The sequence below is a fragment of the Dunckerocampus dactyliophorus genome, chromosome 12 (genome assembly GCF_027744805.1).
Source record: "Dunckerocampus dactyliophorus isolate RoL2022-P2 chromosome 12, RoL_Ddac_1.1, whole genome shotgun sequence".
NCBI lineage: Eukaryota > Metazoa > Chordata > Actinopteri > Syngnathiformes > Syngnathidae > Dunckerocampus > Dunckerocampus dactyliophorus.
Window position 1 is genome coordinate 247,501 of NC_072830.1, and position 19,098 is coordinate 266,598.

The window sequence follows — 19,098 nt, forward strand, 5'->3', positions numbered from 1 at the left end:
TTCCAATTACAGGGCCTCGAAAGAGTCCTGTATTGTTATTTTTCGTCACCACCTCCCCGGGTCAGGAGTGGGTAATTTGCGCGCCTGCTGCCTTCCTTGTGGTAGATTTATGTGGTAGATTTCTCAGGCTCCCTCTCCGGAATTGAACCCTGATTCCTCGTTACCCGTGGTCACCATGGTAGGCACAGAAAGTACAATCGAAAGTTGATAGGGCAGACAGTCGAATGAGATGTCGCCGCCACGGGGGAGCCAGCGATCGGCACCAGGTCTAGAGTCACCAAAGTGGCCGGGGCGCTCCGCTCCGGGGAGTGAGGCGCCGCGCATGGGTTTTAGGTCTGATAAATGCACGCCTAACCCTAACCCCACCAGGGTCAGCGCTCGTTGCCATGTATTAGCTCTAGAATTGCCACAGTTATCCAAGTAATGGTGGCGCGATCAAAGGAACCATAACTGATTTAATGAGCCATTCGCAGTTTCACTGTACAGGCAAAATGGCATTTACGGGAGAAGGTAAAGTGTATACTCCCCCCATTTCTCGGCTGATTTTATCTTCTCCCGTAAATGACATTTTTCCTGGTTGACCAAAACACTCATTGACTTCCATTCAAGTGACACTTAGGCAAATTTTCACATATTTTTTTGCACACTGGGTACTCTCGCCCATTGACTCCCATTCATTTGACACTTTGTCAAATTTTCACCTCTTTTTTTGCCACACTGGGTATTCTCGCCCATTGACTCCCATATGTTAGGGCGGTGCTAAGCTCAACTCGCCTTCCCAAGGACGGGCACTCGTGTCGGACACACTCTGCCAGAAGCACCGGCGGTGCTGTGGAGCTCATGAGACCCAGGAAGGAGGGGTCCGACGGCATGCACTCCTGCTGGACAGACATATTTTCACCCGGGGTACCCATTCAAACGCATTAAGACACTTGGACAACTTTTCACATAGTTCTTAGCACACTGGGTACTCTCGCCCATTCACTCCCATTCATTTGACACTTGGTCACATTTTCACATATTTTTCAGCACACTGGGTACTCTCGCCCATTGACTCCAATTCATTTGACTGCAACTACAGCCTGTGTCCGCCAGAGGGCAACAGGCTCTCCACGCACTTTATGTCCGCTTTGAGGCTGCAGGCCCCTTGGCCTGAATTTCTGCCACGCCTCTTTAAGACTTTGTCACTTTTTCACACTTTTTCTCAACTCCTCCAGGGGAACAGCGGCTCTCCACGCGCTTTATAGCCGCTTTGAGGCTCCAGGTCCCTCAGTCTTAATTCTCGCCTCGCCTCCTTGGGACTTTGTAATTTTTTCACACTTTTTCACAAAGCTTGCAATGTTTACCACTGGAATACTGTTTTATATTCATACACTGCAAGGAAGAACTAGCTTTACATGACATCAGGGGTGTCCAAATGACATTTAAAAATTAAAGCAATCTACTGGCCCCTTTGGACAGGCTTGCGCTACATCATCATTTTAAATGTGAAATTTGGCTTAGCACCTCCTTATCTCTGCATGAACAATCTTCTTATTGTTGCTCTGCTGTGACAGTGAGACACATTAACCACACCTTTTAAAAAATAGGTGCAATGTTTCAAGGTTAATTACACAGAGTAGCCTACTTTATCACAAGTGACAAGCGGAAGACATGGGTGACCTTCTCGCTCTCTATTGCACAAAGCAAGTTTAATTTCATAAAATGAAAAGAACATTATTGCTTTTTCCATCGATTATCCATCAATTTTCTATGCCACTTATCCTCACTAGGGTGGTGAGGGTATGCTGGAGCATATCCCAGCTGACTTTGGGCGAGAGGCAGGATACACCCAGCCAATGGCAGGGCACATATAGACAAACAACCATTCACACTCACATTCATACCTATGGACAATTTAGAGTCGCCAATTAACCTAACATGCATGTTTTTGGAATGTGGGAGGAAACCGGAGAAAACCCACGCATGCACGGGGACAACATGCAAACTCCACACAAAGATGCCCAAACGGACATTCGAACCCAGGTCTTCCCGATCTGACCGTGTGGCCAACATGTTAACCATTCAACGACCATGTGGCCCCATGCAAATAAGCAATTAATAACTGCAGACTGTATTTTAGCATTAATTCAAAGCAATCATTAAGAAGGTAAATGAATTCCCCTAAAAGTAATTTTTTTATTCATTATGTTGCATTTATGTGTTAAAATTAGGGATGCTCCGATGATGCTGCCGATTCCGATACCGCTCATCCATTAGCGAGATTGGCTGATACCGATACCGACAACATGGATTAACTGTACATTTTTCTATTTATTTATGAGTGCTATTGGCCAGGGTCGCCATGAGACAATTCCAAGGGCACCTGGCAAATAGGTAATGTTCATTACACAACAACAACCAATAGTGTCTGAAGGACAAGACATAACCTTTTAGGGGTGTTTGTCATCTATTTGATGGCACCACCAGGCCTAGAGTGCGAATAAAAAAAGAGTAACCTCTGCCAAGACCAAACAAAAGTGAAAAAAATTAACCCTAACCGATGCCCTTCCCTCCCGGAGAATGACCAACAAGCATGCATTATGACCACTGAACATGCCCGTATGCCTTGCCGCTCTCCAGGTATGCAACCTGCAAACGCCAGCCAGGAGCCCAGTTCCCAAAACCTGACCGGGTATACCACGTACACCGACTCATCTCGCGCTCACAGGTTGAGCGACAAGGAGAGACAGACTGATGTGCCTGCTCTCGCAACAGTAATTATTGCACTGTGGCTCAAAATCAGCCTTTGCTACCTCAAAATTAAGGCACAAATCTAAGTCCATAGATGTCCACCTCCAAAAAGGCTGGTCATTAGTATATCAGGGAGATTACTTGCTCAGGTTCACAGCCGAGACCAGAGATCTTGGGCCCCAAAAGGTTGGTTACCACTGACATACAGTAATGACACTACATCAGGGGTGTCCATTAGGTCAGATGCATGTGTAAACATCATAAACGCCACTTTGTAGAGTGTCTGTGTAGGCTCTCAGTCGTACAGGAGTTGTCCATCGAGGAAAAGGCTTCTTGAGGCGTCATCTGTACTTCTGTGAAGAAAGTGTCGGACGTTTCGCTCCTCATCCGAAGAGCTTCGTCAGCGAACTAATAAGTGCTGGTAGCTTAGGCCTTAAATACAGTAAGAAGTATGAGTATACAGTACATACTGTAATACAGTATGAGTCTTACTGTATTTAAGGCCTAAGCTACCAGCACTTATTAGTTCGCTGACGAAGCTCTTCGGATGAGGAGCGAAACGTCCGACACTTTCTTCACAGAAGTACAGATGACGCCTCAAGAAGCCTTTTCCGCCACTTTGTAGAGGTCATATGGCATCAGTCAGCTGACATTAAGTGCCCCATCTGATTCGCTACTGACTAAGTGGTGAAAAGACACTACGTGGAAGTGGAAATTTCATTTCATTCAGATTACGGATAAACTAACTCACTGGTAAGATGCCTAGTATCTAAAGCAAAAGTTATCTGTTTACTTTTTTTATACATAACTAGCTGCTACAAGTGAATTGTTTGATGGCTTTGCTTCACGTCCTGATCGCCACTATAGAAAGTGTGTTTTCTACACTTTTTGTTAGCAAAACTATTATTTGATGATTAATCGGAAAATGTCCCCATTGCTGAAACTTTTTAATATGTTGCCCTGACTTCGGCTGCATTGTCTTTTGCATCATCATTTTATTTTATTTGTTGTATATCAGTAATGCTTGATAGCAAATGCTAACTGGACTTCTGACTTGTAACTTGCATGCTGAAAAAGTGTGTGCACCCCTGATATACATGTACAATGTACATAAATACTGATTTATAAATATATTAAATATATGCATTCCCTGTGTTTATAGTAGGAAGTACATCTTTGGGACTTGGCCATTTTAAAAGTAGTTGAAAAAGTGTGGGCAACCTTGCACTATATGATATTACTGTATATCAAATACTGTACATCAACTGAGCTTGCTCTTAGGCCTCTGCATGGCAGTGTCCTTTTCATGCTAAATTATGGCTGCTTGAAACATCTACTGATCTATTCACCTGTGACAACCTGTTATGTTGCCAGGTGGATCAGTGAATCGCCCTTCTGCCATCTCGTAATGGCTGAGGTCACTGCATCACAATTTGTATCATTGATACAACTCCAGCCAGCCATGGCTGCCTTCTATTGTTATTGCCACAAGGGGTGGAGTCACTGGTAAGGTGGCGGATCCCAAATGCAGAGACGACAGTCCAAAATCAGATACAAAAAGGTTTAATAACAAAGGGTGTCCCGTAGCTGGGGGAAAAAGTACAACACAAGAAAAGTCACAAACCAAAAGCAAGAACAGAAAACGCTGTCAGGAAGTAAATATAATACAACTCAGAAGTACTACAGGCAAACCTGAGCCGGAACAACGGTGAGTATACAAGTCCAAAGCACAATAGTAAGCAGTAACGAAGGTGAGCCAGAAAGCAGGGAAGCAGGTAAGGAGCCGGACCAAGCGGAACAGGTAACAGGGAGTAGCAAGTAGTACAATCTGGCACTGGCTCCTAGTTGCCGCCGAGTATATGGAGGGGTTCTGATGAGATTGCCTGCAGGTGTGTGCTGGGGACTCCACCCACACCGGCTGAAGCTGCACAGAGAGCAAATACACAGCAGGTGGCAGCAGAGCGACAAACACCATCGTCCTATCCTCTTAAAGCAACATCGGGGGGTGGGTTGGGGCGGTGGTGGGGTTTTTTGGGCGTGGATCATTTTCATAGAGATTCTACATTTCGTAAAAAATGTTTTTTCTTCTGTTGTGCATAACAACCGAAGGGCTCAAAATAGCACATCCCCTACAAAGCATCCAATCCGATTACCTTAGAGCGGGTGTCCACATAACGTATTTGATATTTTTGTGTGCCATCATAAAGAAATGGGCTTTGGGAATTTTGCTTTTATGAAAGATGAGTCATTACATCCAGAGTGGAGACATTTCCCATTCTGTCTGAATCCCTCCACACACTTTTTTCACCATGCATTCAGAAAAAGGATGACCTACTACACAGGAAATGGGGACTACATTACATATACTGTATGTTCATTTGAGGCATCCATCTGAGACAGAAACACATGTTCCAGTGTGCATGACAAGAGCATTGTGTCTGCCTTGTTTTGTTGTTTGCATATGATTGAGTGTGCAGCACAGTGGTCACCTCAGTGAATGCACATCAAGCAGTGAGTGAGTGAGTCCAAGTGGAGCAGTACAAGGAATTGCAGAGAGAGAGGCAGCTCAGAAGGAGGCTAGAGACAGAACACAGTGAGAGGGTGACATTGTTCAGAAGCAGCAGCATGAGGAGGAGGAATAGAGCATCCTTCCATCATTCAGACTTTAGTCTGTTCTTGGAGTACAGCTCTGTCCTCTAATGTAAAGCCAGGGAGAGACGAAGGAGAGGGACTCTTACTTCCTTTTTGTGGTTGACAGATGGCAGAATGATTTTTGACTCCAACTCTCCACACTGAGGTAACGGCCGCCTCCTCTTCTTTAAATCTTTTAAACGTCAAAGCTGCATGCTGCATACTATCCATTTGTCCTGCGTGCGTGCTTTTTTTTGCCTTGAATGTGATGTTTTTTGTTGAGTGAATGAGCCTCCAAAATACAGACATGTGACACTTTAAAGTGTTATGGGCACCGCCAAGAAGGATGGATAGCTGTTGATCACTTTTGACCCAATCACCACCTCATCAGCAAGCTAGACAGGACAGAGTGGACTTCATTAGCAGTCAGGTATTCCAAGATAAAGATGAAGGGCAGCCCAGTGTTTCTCACATGCCAACTTCCATAAATAAAATCAGTGTTGCTTTTGTCCATGGTTTGTTAGAAATACAGGCGTGAGGTGTATTTTAGCGTCTGTTTGTGCCTAATTTGTCCTGCACACTAAAGAATAACAGCACAATGATAATAACCTGTTTGATATTAAGTTGTGTTGTCCACTAGAGGCACACACTTGTGTTTAAATACTTTGCAACTCAAGCATTGAAACATTTTTTCCAACTTTCCACTCCGTTTGGAACTCAGGATTATTGTCAGGTGACTTGGACACAATCCAGCCTTTCTTTTTATTATTATTATGATGAAGCTCACAATGCTCACACAATGTTCTAGCTTCTCCCAAAGATCTCACACCGTAGGATGCATATTGTTTAATTTCCTTGGGAAAATAAAAAATGAAAACTTTTCAATCTAGGGAAGTTTCCTTCACACAATGGTGTGTGTGTGACTCAAACACACACAGTCACCAAGAAGTTTGCACCACATTTTTAATAATGTAATATGTTCCAGGGTCTGTCGCAAAAAACTTTTGAATTGTTGTACTGGCATTTTTCAAGCATTTCTACAAGAAACCTCTGAAAAGTTGTAACCTATTGTCGTCACACAAGTGTAAAAAGAAGACCATAAGTAATGTGCTCTGCCTTAACGGTGATAAGTGACAACATGTATGGCAACACTGGCCAAAAGCATTGGTACATTGTTGGAATGTTATAGCTTTGAAGAGTATGAATTGTAGTATGTTTCTTCGAATGTTGCAAAAAGCCAAAATAAAATCCAAATAGAAACGCTGTTCTGTCGACAAGCATCAGTCCTTCTCAACCCCCACCCACGCACACAGGACTCCGTCTGTCACATTTACAGACAGTAGGAATTCACAAACTCTTAACACTGTACTGTACATAACTAACAGGTCGCTACAACACCATTTTAATAAAGCACAAAATCAAGTTAACCCTTTATCTTTTAATACATCGTGAATGATACACCTGACTTATTTCTGCTAGTAACTTTGAGCGTTGGTAACTTCCACTCGTGACTGTCTATGCCTGTAAATTTGGCGTTCAGCCAAATGTAACAAGCATAAAAGTAATGGCTTGGTGATAAAGGCTTCAGATAACTCCAAACCTCTACACTACAACATGATCTGGAGCAGTTTTAAGTCAATATTTATCTTATAACTGTGACAAAAACATAAAAAGTTTAAATGATGTCAATTTCTCCTCCTTAGTCAGCCATTGTGGGTGTAACTTGGCTTGTCGGAGAGTTTTGCTTTGATCAACCAATTAGATTATGGAAAAATGCTGTTATTGTGGGCCAGCTAGCTGGTCTGTGAGGCCAGACTGAAATCTGATTGATTAAAAAAACAGCCCCATTGCTAATAGGGTTTGAGTGACACAGGCCAGCACTCCTAATTCTGAAGGCCCTCAGCAGATGAGATTGACATGGCAACATATAGAAGCTGAGGTCTGATTGGAAAAAATAATCTAACATACACATACACTACTGGAAGCAGTGCAACCAAGAGACAAGCCACAAAACAAACTTAATGGATTGTTAGGAATAAATGAATACAATTTCTTGGAACAATGAAGTTGTACATGTAGGTCAGTGCTTCTGATAGTGTCTAGGCCAACAGAAAAGGCCTTGCTGCCCCTGAGTGCACACCACTGTGCAAAGAATCCTCTGATGATGGCAGCTCAAAATCCAAAGTTTAATGCTACTTTAGAGGTTCATTTTTCCTAAAACCTTTCATTGAAATCATGACTGTCCACTGTATTTATGAGCCCCCTTTGCATCTGTGAGCACAAACTATAGTGTATTATAAGATCATTAACAATTCATGACAACCTAGATGTCAGACCTAGTTTCATATATTCAACTATTTTTGGGTTTCATGGTTTTTCCTCTGTATAGCATTTGTAATGTAATTTACTTTTTATTGTATCAGTGTTGCATCTTTTGTTATCAGTGGTAGGGGACCTGATTTTACACAACACATTACCAACAAAATTTTAATTAGTGTAATCACCATTGATCCGATGAGTCTTCAGGTGTCTGTTCAGTCTATGGCATTTTGTCATTGTCAGTGTAATGCGTTTCTTTAAGGTTCATTAGTGTTTCTCACTATGAAGATTGATGGTGATTTGTTTCACCACTACGTTCTCTGGGTCACTCTCAATTGGTAGAAAACTCACATTTGTTCTTTTTTTAGGTTGAAATGTTTGGCAAATAATTGGCCTTAATTGTGGGAAATCTTAAAATCAGTATGTTTTTTTAAGAGCAGTGTTTGTGGAGTGCAAAGCACAGTGCTGCTCAGTTAATAACAGCTACTGCTAAATAAAATAATCAAATTTCCTGGCGTGTGCACCATTTGTAAAACAGGACAGATGCTGCAACTTTGTTTTTCCAGACAAAATTATGTTTTTTTCTCATTTTTAAAATAAATTCCATCCAAACAAACTGTGAACCAAATGGATGTCAGCGGGGGATATGCAGGCACTCCCTGTTGCATTTTCTATTAGACTTTGACCTTTGGAGTACAATATATAACACAGCTGCAGCTATTAAAAGGTTGGTGTGGTGCTATTAAAAGTTAGTGTTGTGTTTTTGTTTTCTTATTTCCAGCAGGCATTCTCTTCATTTTTGGATAATTTTACTTTCAGTGCTCGTCAACTCATGCTTTTACGATAACAAGCCTATTTTCATACATTTATTCCTTTTTCGATTATTTTTAAATTAGCATGATTCTTCCCTTTCATGTGGAGGTTACATACTGTAAGGGGCCATTACAGGTTGGCCGTCAAACTTAATTACTTTAGGAAAAAAAAATGAATAAATCAAATAATGCATTGTCTTTTTCAGGCCTCGATCTATCAAAGACCGTACCGACTGATACGTTTCCGCCAACTGTCTTCAAAGGGCTTAATAATTTAGAAAAGTAGGAGAAATAGGAGAAAAAAGTCACAAATTTACCCTTCAGGAAGTGACTGAGGTCAGAATAAAGTATTATAATTCTTAATATACATTTCATATTGTAATACCGCATGATTTGGTTTTCATCTGAAATGTTGGCCAAAAGTTTTTTTCCCTCGTTTTTTGTTCACTGTCCGTTTTCATATAACAGTGCACGTAACAAACTAGCTCGTTTGCCCTCTACTGTGTCGTTCCGCAAAATCGAGTGTCCAAACAAAGCACCATCCGCATTGCTGACTCACTCTTTGGCCATTTTTTGGGGCCAATTTCACAAAGAAGTTGAGAAACACTAATGAATTCAATCTCGCCAGGATGTATGGGAAGTCTGTTTCTACAGTAAGTTCAATCCATTTGTCATTTTTAATTATTTAGAATTGCATTTTCTTCTGTAGGTAAAAACTATAATTATTATCTATAAAATGTATTGTTTGTTAATATTTTTGGGTGTCTGGAACAGATTAATTGGATTTACATTATTTCCTACAGAAAAAATTGCCTCCCTTTTCATACGTTTCGGTTTTCATCTGACCTTTTCGAACGACTTAACCAAAAACGAGATACCACTGTAAATATAATTTAATTATGTTAATATTTAGTTTATTTGAAACATTCATTTGTACAAATAAAGTGTCTCTTACTTTACCCAAGTGAATAAAGAAAACACTACTGGAAATACACTAGTCAGCCCAGTCTTCAACAAATCTTCTCCAAAAGTCATTTTGTCAGGACTGAACCATGAATATTTTTGAATTAAGTGATTAAGATCACGTCAAGGTGACTGAGGTGGCTAAAGTCAAATCAGTGCAGGTGTGCTGGCCACAATTTCCAACCAATCTGTTTCAGGACTGTTTCACACTAGAGCGAGCTTCAACCCTTTGAGACTGGGGTCAAATGTCACCATGTTAATCAGTTTGGGCTTGTGTGTCTTTTGTCATCCTCTTTCCTCTTCATCCCCTTATGAGCTGCTGCACAGTTGTCATTCACATTATCTTGATCCAATCACAATATTACAACATTTCTTTCGTTTCTTTCTCAGTGAGGCAGTCTGTGATGACATGCTAATGACTAATCTTAAACTCCAGTCAAACCCCCTCCTTGTTTATGGGTGTGGTACCAACACTGTGCTGCTGCTGCCTGTGTTAAAACCAAGCCTCTTTTAGTAATCCCTGTGGTAATAAACAACCTTTATTAACATTCCTGCACACCCCTAACCTTCATAAAAATGAAAGGCTACAAAGGCTTAGCGTACTTGGCATACTCGCCTGGTATTAGCAGGTGTTACTGGAACCCACATTGACCCCATTTTGTGTCCATGTAACCCGCCCTGTTTCGCACCGGGGCTCGAACACAGGACCTTCGTAATGGGGGGGCGAGAGCGCTGACCACACAGCCAAAAGCTCGGACTGTCCACCGTGTGTTCAGCGCAGCTCTCAAGGCAGAGGGAGTGAGGTTTACCAACGTATACTTGCACAGCCTCACAGGCTGGCAACCGTTACATCCAGATACACTAAGTTTTATTTAGTTCTAAATTGAATTAGGATTCGGCAGGCCAGGATTTATTGGCATAAAGGATAAACTAAAATATACAGTATAACTTTTACGGCATCGTCTCCCACTTGGGTGAATCCATAAACAGCGTCAGAGTGTATCAGATGGTTTGTGGTTGGTTTGTGCATTTTTTAGCAGGATTACACAAAAATTACACCACTGTTATTAATGAAACTTTATGGATAGGTGGCACATGTGCATGCAAGAGCCCATTAAGTCCCACCTGGTCGGTGACAGAAAAAACTTCTTTCTCTTACACACACATATAAACTTGGACATGTTGCATAATCAATGTGGCCATTCCTTCTGCCACTAGTAGTGACAACCTACACCTTGCATAACAGAAATAACCAGAATGACTCGAAACCCTCAAACGAAAGCCAATGGAGTGCCTGCTCACGCCCGTGTTGTTTAATTAATGTAATGCTTACTCCTACCAGTTATTAAACATAATGGCCACTAATGCAGAATGAAAATAACCAGAATGCCTCGAAATTGCCACACTGTATTACTTCCTCATGCATGAGCAAATGCACAGGAGCGCAATTTAAATGTGCCTTATAATTAATGCAGTCGTTCTCCCTAGTTATTTGTGATAACTGACACGTTGCATGATCGAAATAACCAGAACTACTTAAAATAGGCCACAAATCAGGAAAGTTGGGAGTAATTATAGCAATCTAATCTATTTTATCTCTGGAGTTTTTGCAGAGAGATTATTACATCACTGTTTGACGTTTGTGGTAAAAGGCAGTGTGCTAGCATGAATTAACTTGAGACAAATGTGCACATTAGCACTCAATAAGTCATCAGAACTTACCTTCATGCATTCCCACATAGTATCAGCATTTGACACCAAATATGAGGTGAAAGAAAAACAGTACAAATACAGTAGTAGTCTATCTGTGCGGCATGAGATAAAGTTAGCACACGCACAATGGACATGCGTCAAATGAGACGGATGAAACAGACAGAATCCAGCCACTTTTCAAAATAAAATATCATGGAAATTATTTTTTCTTTCTGTGCGGCCCGGTACCTGCATGGTGGTATTGCTTTTTCTTCTTGCGGGTTAGGGTTAGTGTTAGGAGTGCGGCCCAAAGTTACTAACGTTATACAGCAACCGGATCAGCCCAATCTCATGGCGAAAGCTGATATTACCTGATCTTCAAAATACAGCGGATCAGTAGCCGATCCGGATCCTGAAGATCGGATCGGGACGACCCTAGTAATAGAGTGTTGTGTTATGAAGTGATAACACTTGACTTGTATTAAATAACTTGGTAATGTATTAGACAATGCAGCCACGTTCCAATGGAGGGCATTTGCCTACTTTTTTATTCGCATCCATGCATTCCCTTATTAGCTCAAGCTAATTTTTTCCATGACTGTATAAGATGAACACAATTGATAGGGGTGTAACGGTTCACATGGATGTAAATGGTCTTTCACTTGTAGAGCGCTTTTCCACCTCCAAGGCACTCAAAGTGCTTTGACACGGTTAGCACATTTAAGATTCAAGAGAGTTTTATTGTCATGTGCATGGTAAAACAGCAGTTATACCATGCAATGAAAATCTTATTCTGTTCATTCTCCCAAGAAAAGAAAGAAAACAAATGAAAGAATAAGAACATAAGAAACATAAACACATAAACATATATACCAATAAATTAAGCAACAACAACAGAAGAGACATTAATACAAGTAAACAATATAAATAAATAAATAAATAAATAAATAAAGTGCTATGAGTGTGTGCGTGTGTTGCGTGTGGCGTGTGCGAGTGCTTCGTTGAGGAGCCTGATGGCCTGTGGGTAAAAGCTGTTTGCCAGCCTTGTGTCCTGGACTTCAAACTCCTGTAGCGTCTGCCTGACGGTAGGAGTGTGAATAATGAGTGTTGTGGATGTGTGCTGTCCTTGATGAGGTTGTGTGTTCTGCGTAGGACTCTAGTTTTATAAATGTCTTGCAGTGAGGGGAGGGCTGCCCCAACAATGTTCTGTGAGGTCTTGATCACCCGCTGGAGTGCCTTCCTATCACGTGTTGTACAGTTACCGTACCAAACAGTGATGGAGGCGGTAAGGACACTTTCGATAGTGCATCTGTAGAAGCAACTCAGGATTGTGGTGGACATGCCAAATTTCCTCAGTCTTCTCAGGAAGTACAGTCTCCTTTGGGACTTCTTCATAATTTGTTGGGTGTTGTGAGACCAGGTGAGGTCCTCGCTGATGTGTGTGCCAAGGAACTTGAAGGTTTTCACCCTCTCCACCTCAGTCTCATCAATAAACAGGGGTCTATGCGGCTCCTTTTCCCTTGTTCTTGGGTCGATGATCATCTCTTTAGTCTTATCTGTATTGAGAAGGAGATTGTTATCACGACACCAAGCTATGAGGTCCGCCACCTCTCTTCTGTATGATGTTTCAACACCACCAGTGATCAGTCCGATGACTGTAGTGTCATCCGCAAATTTAATGATGCTGGTGTTGTTCTGGGAGGCCACGCAATCGTAGGTGAAGAGCGTGTAGAGGAGCGGACTCAGCACACACCCCTGTGGGGTCCCAGTGCTCACAATTCTTGAGCTGGATGTGCGATTGTGGACTCTGACTGACTGGGGCCTGCCTGTGAGAAAGTTAAACACCCAGTTACAGAGGGAGGGAGACAGGCCAAGTGTGAGGAGCTTATTTGTGAGTTTGTGGGGGCAGACTGTATTAAAAGCAGAGCTATAGTCTATAAATAGCATTCTGACGTATGTGTCCTGGCCCTGTAGGTGAGAAAGGGCTGTGTGGATGGCAGTGTTGACTGCATCATCCGTGGACCGGTTCTGGCGATATGCAAACTGTAGAGGGTCCACAGTTGCCGCCGGGATGCTCTTTTTGATGTGGGTCATGACTATTCTTTCAAAGCACTTCATAACAATAGGAGTGAGTGCTATAGGGCGATAGTCATTCAAGCAGGTCACGTTGCTCTTCTTGGGTACGGGCACTATGGTGGTGGACTTAAAGCAGGTCGGTACAGATGCTTGTGCAAGCGACAGGTTAAATATGTCAGCAAGCACATCAGCTAGCTCTGATGAGCAAACCCGAAGTGCACGTCCTGAGATGTTGTCTGGCCCTGCTGCTTTTCGTGGGTTTGTTTTGTTTAGAACCCTGCGCACATCAGCTGATGTCACCATGAGAGGTGAGTCCTGTGTGCTCCCCAGGTCCAGCCACCCTCTCTGCTCATCAGGAGTTTGGGTGTCAAAGCGGGCATAGAACTCGTTCAGCTCATCTGGAAGTGTGGTTTGGCTGGACGTGGCTACGCTACTCTGCTGTCGATAGTCTGTGATGTGCTGGAGCCCCGCCCACATGCGCCGAGGGTCTGAGGTGGAATAGTAGCCCTCCAGCTTCTGTCTGTACTGTCTTTTGGCCTCCCGTATGGACCTCCTCAGGTCATATCTGGCCTTTTTGTCGTCATCAGCGGTGCCCATGACAAATGCAGTCGAACGAGCACGTAGCTTAGCCCTTACATCACAGTTCATCCACTGTTTTTGGTTAGGGTATTTTCTGTAATACTTGGTGGTGGTAACAGTCTCTATGCATGTGCTAATGTAGCCAGTAACAGCAGAAGCATATTCATCCAAATCAACAGTACAATCTTCCCTCCCCGCTGCAGTTTTAAACACATCCCAGTTTGTGCAGCCAAAGCAGTCCTGAAGTACTTGATCAGTTTCTTCATTCCACACTTTGGTTTGGTTTGGTTTGGTTTAGTTTATTTGAACATGAAGGTTACAATGGAATACATCTCGTGAATCATTCTTTGACAGTTCCACATGTCCAAAAGGAGTAGGAAGAAGCAAAGCTTATTTAATCCTACCCCCCATCCATTCTACATCTAGTACAGTACATGTAGTTCACTTCCTGGATTCCATGTCATGTTTTCAGTGATAGTCAGGATAACACATAATAGATAACGGTGAGATAGCCCTCCCCCCAAAAAAAGAAAGAACATTAATAATAATAATAATAATAATGATGACCTTTTTTTTTTTTTTTTTTTTTTTTTTAAGCACAACAAAGAAAATTATAAAAATAAATAAATAAATAAATAAATAAATAAAAATAAATAAATAAAAAATAAAATTTAATTAAATAAATAAAAAATAAAATAAAATAAAATAAAATAAAATAGAAAAAAAATAAAATAAAATAAAATAAAATAAAATAACAAACCTGACAGAACAATCAGGACTCTTCTGCCTTGTATTTAGCAAACATCAACTGCTTGTATTGTTTTTTGAATTTGCTCATCTCTGTACATTGTTTGAGTTCTTTACTCAATCCGTTCCATAATTTAATTCCACACACGGAAATGCTGTGGGTTTTCAGCGTTGTTCTCGCATATAAATGTTTTAGGTTTAATTTTCCTCTAAGATCATATTTCTCCTCTCTGATTGAGAAATACTTGATTAGATTTTTGGGTAACGAGTTATTATTAACTTTATACATTATTCTAGCGGTTTGAAAGTGTACTAAATCTGCGAATTTTAATATCTGTGATTTTAAAAATAAAGGGTTTGTATGTTCTCTATACTTGGCATTATGAATTATCCTCACAGATCTTTTTTGCAGTACAGTGAGTGAGTGAAGATTGCTTTTGTAATTATTTCCCCATATCTCCACACAATACGTTAGATATGGTAATACTAAGGAACAGTACAGAGTGTGGAGTGATTTTTGATCAAGAACATATTTTGCTTTATTCAATATAGAGCTATTTCTCGCCACCTTTTGTTGTATATATTTAATATGAGATTTCCAACTCATTTTTTCATCTATTATAACCCCAAGGAATTTATATTCTTCCACTTTTTCAATATCCGTTCCATTAATTTGTATTTGGTCGTACGTGTCCTTTCTACTATTACCAAATAGCATTATTTTAGTTTTACTTAAATTCAGAGATAATCTATTCTTGTCAAACCATGACTTTAATATGACCATTTCATCCTTGACCTTTTTAATGAGTTCTTGTGTGCTTTCACCAGAACAGAAAGCGGTGGTATCATCGGCGAATAAGACCAATTTTAAGTTGTTAGTTACTTTGCAAATGTCGTTAATGTACAAGTTAAACAGTTTTGGTCCCAGTATGGACCCCTGTGGTACTCCACACGTATTGTGTAGACTCCCAGATGTATATTCTCCTAGCTTTACAAATTGTTTCCTCTTTGCTAGGTAGCTTTTAACCCAATTTAAGACTAAACCTCTAATTCCGTACCTTTCTAATTTTGAAATTAAAATAGTGTGATTAATTGTATCGAAGGCTTTTGTCAGATCCATGAATACTGCTGCTGCGCATCTTCTGTTGTCTATGGCAGTAGTGATTTCCTCCGTGATTTCCGTCAGTGCCATAGAAGTTGAAATGTTGGCTCTGTAACCATATTGACTACTTGCCAATAATTCATTCTTATTAATAAATTTGTCCAACCTATTATTAAATAGCTTCTCCACAATTTTCGAGAATTGTGGTAACAAAGAAACTGGTCGATAATTTGTAAATTGGTGTTTGTCTCCTTTTTTGAAAATTGGAACCACCTTGGCTGTTTTCATTTTGCTTGGAAATATTCCAGTCTGAAATGATAAGTTACTAATATATGTTAACGGGTCTGCGATCTCATTGATGACCCTTTTAATTGTTTCCATTTCGATTCCATGACAATCAGTTGATGTTTTTGCCTTAAAATGGTTAACAATGTCAGTGATCTCCTTTTTGGTTACAGCAGTGAGAAACATAGAATTAAGATTCCTATCAATAATATCAATCCCTTCATCAATTGTGTCTTGTTTTGGAATTTCCTCTTCCAGTTTTTGTCCAATATTTACAAAATATTCATTAAACATTTCAGCTACCGCATTCATGTCATTCCTGTTAGTGTTTCCAACCATGAAATAGGGAGGATAGTCTGCTTTCTTAAAGTTGTTCTTTATAATACTATTTAAGATGCCCCAAGTTGCTCTCATGTTATTTTTGTTCTTATTTAGTACGTGACTATAATATTCCCTCTTACACACTCTCAAGATAGTTGTCAACTTGTTTTTGTATGTCTTATACTTTTGTTCTGCTTCTTTAGTCTGTTGAATGATAAATGTCCTGTATAATGTGTTCTTCTTCTTACAGGCGTTTTTTAGTCCTTTTGTCATCCATGGCTGCTGGTTTTTCTTTTGCTTCTTGGGTTTTTCTTGCCAGGGACAGTTCTTATCGTAGAGCTCCATATAAGTACCAAGGAAGCTGTCATATGCCTCGTCCACATCTGTTGCACTGTAGACACTCTCCCAACTTTGTTCTTCCAGACCTATCTTGAAGGCACGGATGTTATCCTCTGTACGCAATCTTTGAAAAGTCTTTTTTGCCTCCGCCTGTTTTTTCTTATAATGTTCATTGTAGATTGTAAACACTGGAAGATGATCACTGATGTCACTAATTAGCAGGCCACTGATGGTGTTGTTATCAAAGTCATTGGTGAATATATTATCGATGAGGGTGGCACAGTGGTCTGTTATTCTACTTGGTCTAATGATTTTAGGATATAAACTCAAGCTATACATTGTATCTATAAAGTCATCTGTTTCCTTGCACTTGTGTGAGTTCAAGAGGTCAATATTGAAGTCTCCACATATGAAAATAGTTTTCTGACCTATGTCTGTAAACGTTGTCTTAATCCAATCCTCAAACATTCCAATCTTTGACTTTGGAGTTCTGTACACACAACTTAACACATTTTTGCTTTTTTCTTTACAGATTTCAATTGTTATACATTCTAAAATGTTATCAATGACAAATGACATATTCTTTACCATTTTGTAGTTCAAATGTTTGTCCACGTATACGGCCACACCTCCTCCATTTGCATTGTTCCTGTTTGCACACGTCATTTCATATCCTTCCAGCTCGAAGTCCATTCCTTTGTTAGCATTAATCCAAGTTTCTGAGATTGCTATAACTTTGAAAGGTTCTTTGAATTGATTCAAATATTGTTTAATATTAGTAAAGTTTGCGTTCAAGCTTCTGCTGTTTATGTGTATGATGGATAACTTGTCGTCGTTGATAAAACTGTTGTTGTATTGCTCCTCCGTATAATAACGGCAGTCGTTTGTAATGTGAGAGAAAAAATTTGAGTCTGGATCAATGTCTTTTTCCATATCCAATTGTTTGTGATCTGTAAAGTGAAAAATGTCCAATTGTAGATCTTCTTGTAGCATATTAAAGCTGTTTTCCTCCATGTTGGGAGACCTCAGTATCCTTCTAGGTCCTTGATGTCTTTGACAGCAAGAACTCTGGCCTCTGGTCCTCCATTTGCTTTGATGAAGATTTTGCAGTTTGCACTCCATGTTCCTTGAATCTTTCCTTGCTTCCTCAGATCACGTGCTTTCTTCGCAATCTCAGCGTTGCGCTTGGTCAGGTGGTCATTCATGTAGACATTTGTTCCTTTCAGCTTCTTTCCCTGTTTCAGCAGAGCAACCTTGTGTTTCCTGTTGGTGAATTTGACGATGATGACGGGTGTAGTGCGGTTCCTCCCATACAGTGGGATGCAAGTATCAATAGATTGGATGTCTACATCCACCTCCTTCGATTGCAAAAAATCAACAACTTGTTGCTCTGTTGAGGCGACATCCCTTTCGTCTGGTTCTTCAGTATTCGCCACTGCTCTGGCATAGGACCTTGGTTTAATTCGAAGTCCCGTCACGACCACGTCATTCATTCGTGTGTTCTGATCCATGTCATCTATGGTGTTTTTCAGCTTCTCAATGATTTTATCCTTTTCTTCACATTCTTTTTTGAGAGTGGCTCCCAGTGCGTCATAACTTTCCTGTAATTTTTTATTCTCCACTCTCAGACCTTGCATTTCTCTTTGTATGGCGTTGGTAGTCTCTATCAAACTATAAATTAGTTGATGCAGGGAGTTGGAATTCTCCACAAGTTGCTGCATCTGTTTTCCATAATCCTCCATGGTTTTCGCCATAGTATACTCACTCTTTTCCATTGAACTTCTTTCTTGCTTTTTTGCGCGGTGTTTAACCTTCTGCAAGGCTGTCGCTGTTGCTTTGTCTATATTTCCACTCAGGTGTGTCAACTGGTTAACTGTGTCATCCTTGTAAGGTCTCGGTGGCGGTTGTGGTAGTAGGTGAGCACCTCCAGTTGTCTCAGGAATCTGTTCGACATCTTCCGTATATATGACTGAATCTGGAGTACTTCGACCAGAACTACTAGAGCCACCGCTTGTTGCGCTTCTTCTCCCTCGAGCCTTTGACATTGTTACTGTTGCTAGGTAACGCCGTCAGTTAGCCGTTGACTTGTGGTGCAATGCCTTCGGTGAATAATCTTCGTTATAACGGCGAGTTTATCTCTCATCAGTATCTCACCAAGTCCCACCAGTCCTCGTGGGCCGAAAAAGCTGCACAGGAAAACTCCAAATGTTATCCTGTTATTGAAATCAGGCTTCAAACCGCGGCTAGCATGATAGCTTGCATGTAACGGCTGTCGGCTCCACCTGATTGTCTCTTTTGGTGAGTTTAGTCCACTCGCGGGTCCGAGTTGAGGCAGAAGTCTCAGCACTCACTTGCAGAGTTGTAATCACAAGTTGTGATCACGAACTGTATTCACCAAGGTCGCAAAAGTTTAAAACTCCGGTAATAGTGGACGGAGCTTTTCCGTGAGCGTCCTTTCCGTACAACAGGAAGTGACGTATCTGCTGTACTTACAGGGGG

At 40.9% G+C, this 19,098-nt stretch overlaps 1 protein-coding gene across 7 annotated transcripts in view; it reads left to right on the plus strand.

Annotated features, from left to right (window-relative positions):
- Positions 1-5,342: 5,342 nt before the first annotated feature.
- gramd1bb (GRAM domain containing 1Bb) overlaps positions 5,343-19,098 on the plus strand; it is a 132,585-nt gene continuing 118,829 nt past the window's right edge. For 4 of the 7 annotated variants that reach the window (XM_054793201.1, XM_054793202.1, XM_054793203.1 and 1 more), the window contains exon 1: positions 5,344-5,530. The gene's annotated coding sequence lies outside the window, so the exon portion shown is untranslated. Of the gene's footprint in view, positions 5,531-19,098 lie in introns of all 7 variants that reach the window. The other 3 variants (XR_008573050.1, XM_054793198.1, XM_054793199.1) reach the window with 1 other exon arrangement.